Source organism: Papio anubis, chromosome 13, assembly GCF_008728515.1.
Source record: "Papio anubis isolate 15944 chromosome 13, Panubis1.0, whole genome shotgun sequence".
Classification (NCBI taxonomy): domain Eukaryota; kingdom Metazoa; phylum Chordata; class Mammalia; order Primates; family Cercopithecidae; genus Papio; species Papio anubis.
The window spans coordinates 68,527,165-68,532,516 of record NC_044988.1 but is presented as its reverse complement, the minus strand read 5'-3'; the positions used below and the strand labels follow the sequence as shown (position 1 = coordinate 68,532,516).

Here is a 5,352-nt window from a genome sequence, read left to right as displayed (position 1 = left end):
TAATAATCATTGCACGAAATGTCCAGTGAACTGTGAAGATGTGTGAAACATGGGGGGAGGGAGGTTAATAGCAGGGAGGGGGTCACAGCCTGTACCCACCCTCTTCAAAGCACCGTCTGCACCAGCAGCAGCAGCAGCATCCCCTGGGATGTTTGAAATGCAGAACCCCAGGCCCCCAGCCATACAGAACCAGAGCCTGCATTTTGACAAGGCCCCCAGGTGACTTGCAGGCACAGCACACTAACATTATATGACTCATAGAGATAAAGAACGTTATTTAATATTTTTTCTGATTATAACAGCGGTAAAAACTCATACTAGAAAATTTGGAAAGCATCCCCTCATCCCTATTCGGATCCTTGAGGGAAGAAGAAGGCAGCTTGCATGGGGGCATAAGCAATCAGGCTCTTACACTTCGTGATTACAAAGCCTCTCTCAGGTCTTTCTGTAATTAAGAGAGCAGTTATGTTAAGTCCAATATGACTGGCCTGGGGTAAGGGTCTCCTGTACCCTGTGCTCCCCTGGACAGCGGCTTCCCTCCAGGGCTCTGGGGCAGCCAGGAGAGGCAGGCTGGGAGGGGCTGCCGCAGTTGTTCACTTGGGCAGGATGTCAGAGGACTGGGACTCCGGCTTCCCATCACTGTTCTCAATCTTCTTCACAACCACGGCCCCGGTGGAGCTGGTGCGGCTGAAGCAGCTGGAACCCGCGCCAGAGCCAAAGCTGGAGCCCAGGCCGTAGCTGAGGCTGGAGCTTGTGAGGCCGCCATAGGCCGTGCTCAGCCCACCAGCATAGCCACTGGCGGTCTTCATATGGACACTCACGTTCTGTATCCCAGACTCCAGCCGTCTCTCCTTGCCCTCCAGCAGCTTCCTGTAGGTGGCGATCTCTACGTCCAGGGCCAGCTTGACATTCATTAGCTCCTGGTACTCATGCACCTGCAGCGCCACATCCTGCTTAGCCCGCTGCAGGGCGGCCTCCAGCTCGGACAACTTGGCGTTGGCATCCTTAAGGGCGCTGCTTGGTATCTGCGATGGCGGCCTCCAGGAAAGCCCTCTGGCCTTTTTGAGGCCCTCAATCTCAGCCTGGAGCTGGCTGATGTTCCGGTTCATCTCGGAGATCTCAGTCTTCCTGCGCCGCAGGTCATCCCCGTGCTTCCCAGCCAGAGTCTGCAGCTCCTCATACTCGATCTGGTACATGCTCTCAGTCTCAGCCCAGCTGCGGTTGGCAATCTCCTCGTACTGCGCCTTGACCTCAGCGATGATGCTGTCCACGTCCAGAGAGCCGCTGTTGTCCATGGACAGCACCACAGACACGTTGGAGATCTGGGACTGCAGCTCCCGGATCTCCTCTTCATACAGCTGCCTGAGGAAGTTGATCTCGTCAGTCAGCCCTTCCAGGAGAGACTCACCTGTACCTTGTTCATGTAAGCTTCATCAACCTCCTTCTTGATGAGGACAAATTCATTCTCCATCTCTGTATGCTTACTGATCCCATCCTCCTACTTGTTCTTGAAGTCCTCCACCAGCCCCTGCATGTTGCCAAGCTCCGCCTCCAGCATCAACTTCTCCTGGCCCAGAGTCTCTAGCTGCCGCCTAAGGTTGTTGACATCGCTCTCGAACTTGTTGTCCATGTTGCTCTGAGTCGTCTTCTGCTGCTGCAGGAGGCTCCACTTGGCCTCCAGCATCTTGTTCTGCTGCTCCAGGAACCTTACCCTCTAGATGAAGGAGGCAAACTTGTTGTTGAGGGTCTTGATCTGCTCCTTCTCCTCAGTGCACGCGGCCTGAATGTTGGGGTCCACCTCCAGGTTAAGAAGGCTCAGCAGGCTCTGGTTGACTATGACAGCAGTGATGCCTCTCATGCCACTGGCCCCACCATAGCCTCCACCCAGGCCACCCCGAAGGTTGCTGCTGCCCACTCAGGAGAAACTCAAGGAGCTGAGGTAGACACCAGGCCCACTCATGTAAGAGGGGCTGCTGAAGGCCGGGGGGCCAAAGGTGGACACCTTGTAGGATTTCTGGGTCACTCTGATGGACGTGGTGGAGGCAGGAGTCGAGGCAGGTGGGCTGAGCCAGGTGGAGATTCCAGAAGGAGTGGAGACGGGGCTTTTTTTATGAGATGGGGTCTCACTATGTTACCCAGGCTGGTCTTGAACTCCGGGTCTCAAGCAATCCTCCCACCTTGGCCTTCCAAAATGCTGGGTTTACAGGTGTGAGCCACCGTGCCTGGCCTAGATTTTGCATCTGGTTCCTTTGCTCAACATTGTCTGTAAGATTCATCCGTGATGTTTTTCTTGTAGCAATAATTCATTTTCATTGCTGTATATTATTCCATTGTGTGAATACACACAACTTTTCTTTTGTATTTTGTTCAGTGTTTCTAGCTCTTAGCAGGAGCATTAGGCTGCTACAGCCTGCTCAACCATAGCCAGAAGCAGAAGTCCACTTATTTATTTTTGTTAAATTCTAAGAAGTAGAATTCCTGGGCATAAAGAAACAAATATTTTTTAGGCCATTGATGCACACTGTTCATTGTTTTCCATAAAAGCTGTGACAATTTACACTCAAGAAAAATCATGAAGTTCTTCTGAGGGATGAGCATCAAGAGTCATCCTAATAATAACAAACAGTTTTAAATCTTACTAATAGTATTTAATATTGTCAATCTTGTATTAAAGCTGTTTCATATATAAATTATAAATATTAAAATGCTGGTATCATATTTCATAAAGGTTTTTGTGCCAATTTATTACTTAATTCTCACAAAACTCTGAGGGATAAATGTTATTGCTGTCTCATTTTAAAGATGAAGGAACTATGGCTCAGAAAAACTGAAGTGTCCCGTCTATGTTACCTGGCTAACAGCCAACATAGTCTTCCTTACCCATGCCAGGCTACACCTTGCCTAAATTGCTGAAGAAGCATCCCAGATTCTTCAGGGTAAAATAGGTACCAGGGAGAAGGACATGTCACCCTTTTGTATGGAAATGAGCATCCTTCAAAGCCCAGTTCAAATGACAACCCCTTTCCCAAGGGACTCTTCCCTCCCTACCCACCCTATTGGAAGTAACACAACCACAGCTTTCTTCTGGAAGCCACACCCCTATACTAGAAAGGGGCCCTTGCCGATCCTGGAATGTCACCACTGAGATCATTTGGTCCAGGGATTACAAACAGGGAGCACACACCAGTGAGGCTCCCCGCTTCCTTGCCAATGGCAGACATAACAAATCAATCACCATCTAGCCGCAGTCTCCTACACTGAGTCCATCTGAGATCATCTCACCCTCAACTGCCACGCTGGCTTTGTCTCTGTTCCTTGTGCATGCCAAGTTCCATCCCACCTTGTGATGCACACATTGGCTGCAGCCAGATTTCCTCATGACTGAGTTGTTCTTGTCCTCTCAAGTCTCAGCTCAAATATCACCTCCTGCTGATCCCCACAAATCTAAGGTAGCATCACCTTCCCTGAGTTGTCTTCTGTTATGATCATTTTTAAATTTAATTTATTTAGCTGTCTGTTTTTATGGTTGTTGTATCCTGAGAACTGAGCCTCTTCTAAGTTGTTCACCTATTCCCCAGTGCCTGGAGGAGTCCCTGGTACTCAGCAGTTGCTCAATTAGTAGTTGCTGAATGAGTGAGTCAATCAAGATGCAATTTTCTGCTGAGTTCAGGTATGACCTGAAAAGCCTTCCCATCACAGTGTTACAGCCATTCGCTACCAGGAATCAGAAGTAAAATGTGGGATAAAATCTTTTTGCCATGCCTAACTTCCTTAATTCCACATTTTACAGATGGGAAAACAGAGGCCCAGAATAAGAGACATGCCTTTCCCAAAATTACAGAATGAGGGAGGGACGGAGCTAGGACTGACACCAGCTCCTCCCACACCCCCATCCTTCCTGCTCCTCCCCAGCACAGGGAAGCGCCTGAAGAGCTGTCGTAATGGCTCAGTCACAAAGCAGAGGATCCTGGCCTTCGAGCTCAGGAGCTTGCCTATGAATTACGCACCTAATTACCAGCTGCCTTTTTTTTTTCTATTCTGTGGGTAAAAGTCTGATCACATAGAAGATTCTCTCTGTGTTTCCGTGGATACCAAGCAATCTAATTTCAAACTCCCTTGCAAATGGCAAGTGAGTGAACTTAATTTTAATAAAAACAAGGAAAATCATACGTGTGAGCTTAATAAAATCTAATTTGGGCAATTTAGAGCTCAGAAAATAAAGCCTTTATGTAAAAACTAGCAATTAGCTTTATGAAACAATACAGTGAACCTTGGCATAGGGGAGAGTTGGGAGCTGGAGGACTCTGAGGATAAGGAAATGTGGCAATAATATAAGAAAGCTAAAGGGGCAGGGAGCCTGGTTCCTGGGGTCAGAGGGTTCAAGTTCAAGTACACAAGTGACCACTTCTTAGATCTGTGACCTTGGGAGAGTCACTTTTCCTCTCTAGACCCTATTGTCTAAACCCTAGTGTCCTTGTTTATAAATGAGGTTAATAAAACCTCCTTGACCTAGTAGAATGGTTGTACAGACAATAAGAAAACAAATAGACAAGAGCTTTGTAAAAGTGTCCAGCAATTATTAGCTCATCATTTGTCCCATTTAACATCTTCCCAGCAAAGAGAGAAGAGAAGGCTAGTGGAGACTATCACCTGGATCGGGGATGTAGGACGGAGTGGTGTTACTGGAGAGGGGTCCTGATCCAGACCCCAACAGAGGGTTCTTGGACCTCGCACAAGAAAAAATTTGGGGCAAGTTTAAAAAGTAAAGTGAAAGCAAGTTTAAAAAAAGTAAAGGAATAAAAGAATGGCTACTCCATAGGCAGAGCAGGGGTGTGGGCTGTTCGACTGATTATACTTATCGTTATTTCTTGATTATATGCTAAACAAAGGGTGGATTATTCATGAGTTTTCCAGGAAAGGTGTGGGCGATTCCCGGATCTGAGGGTTCTTCCCCTTTTAGACCATACAGGGTAACTTCCTGACATTGCCATGGCATTTGTAAACCGTCATGGCACTGGTGGGAGTGTCTTTTAGCATGCTAATACATTGTAATTAGTGTATAATGAGGAGTGAGGACGACCAGAGGTCACTTTCATCGCCATCTTGGTTTTGGTGGGTTTTGGCCAGCTTCTTTACTTCAACCTATTTTATCAGCAAAGTCTTGTGACCTGTATCTTCTGCTGACCTTCTATCTCATCTTGTGACTAAGAATGCCTAACCTCCTGGGAATGCAGCCCAGTAGGTCTCAGCCTTATTTTACCCAGCCCCTGTTCAAGATGGAGTTGCTCTGGTTCAAATGTCTCTGACAGTGGGGGTAGAGGGTAGGTATGCAACCTTCCACGTTCACCTTGC

General features: G+C 47.7%; 1 pseudogene; it reads right to left on the bottom strand.

Moving 5' to 3' along the window:
• Positions 1–258: 258 nt before the first annotated feature.
• Positions 259–5,062, bottom strand: LOC103878213 (annotated as a pseudogene).
• Between the last annotated feature and the right edge of the window lie 290 nt (positions 5,063–5,352).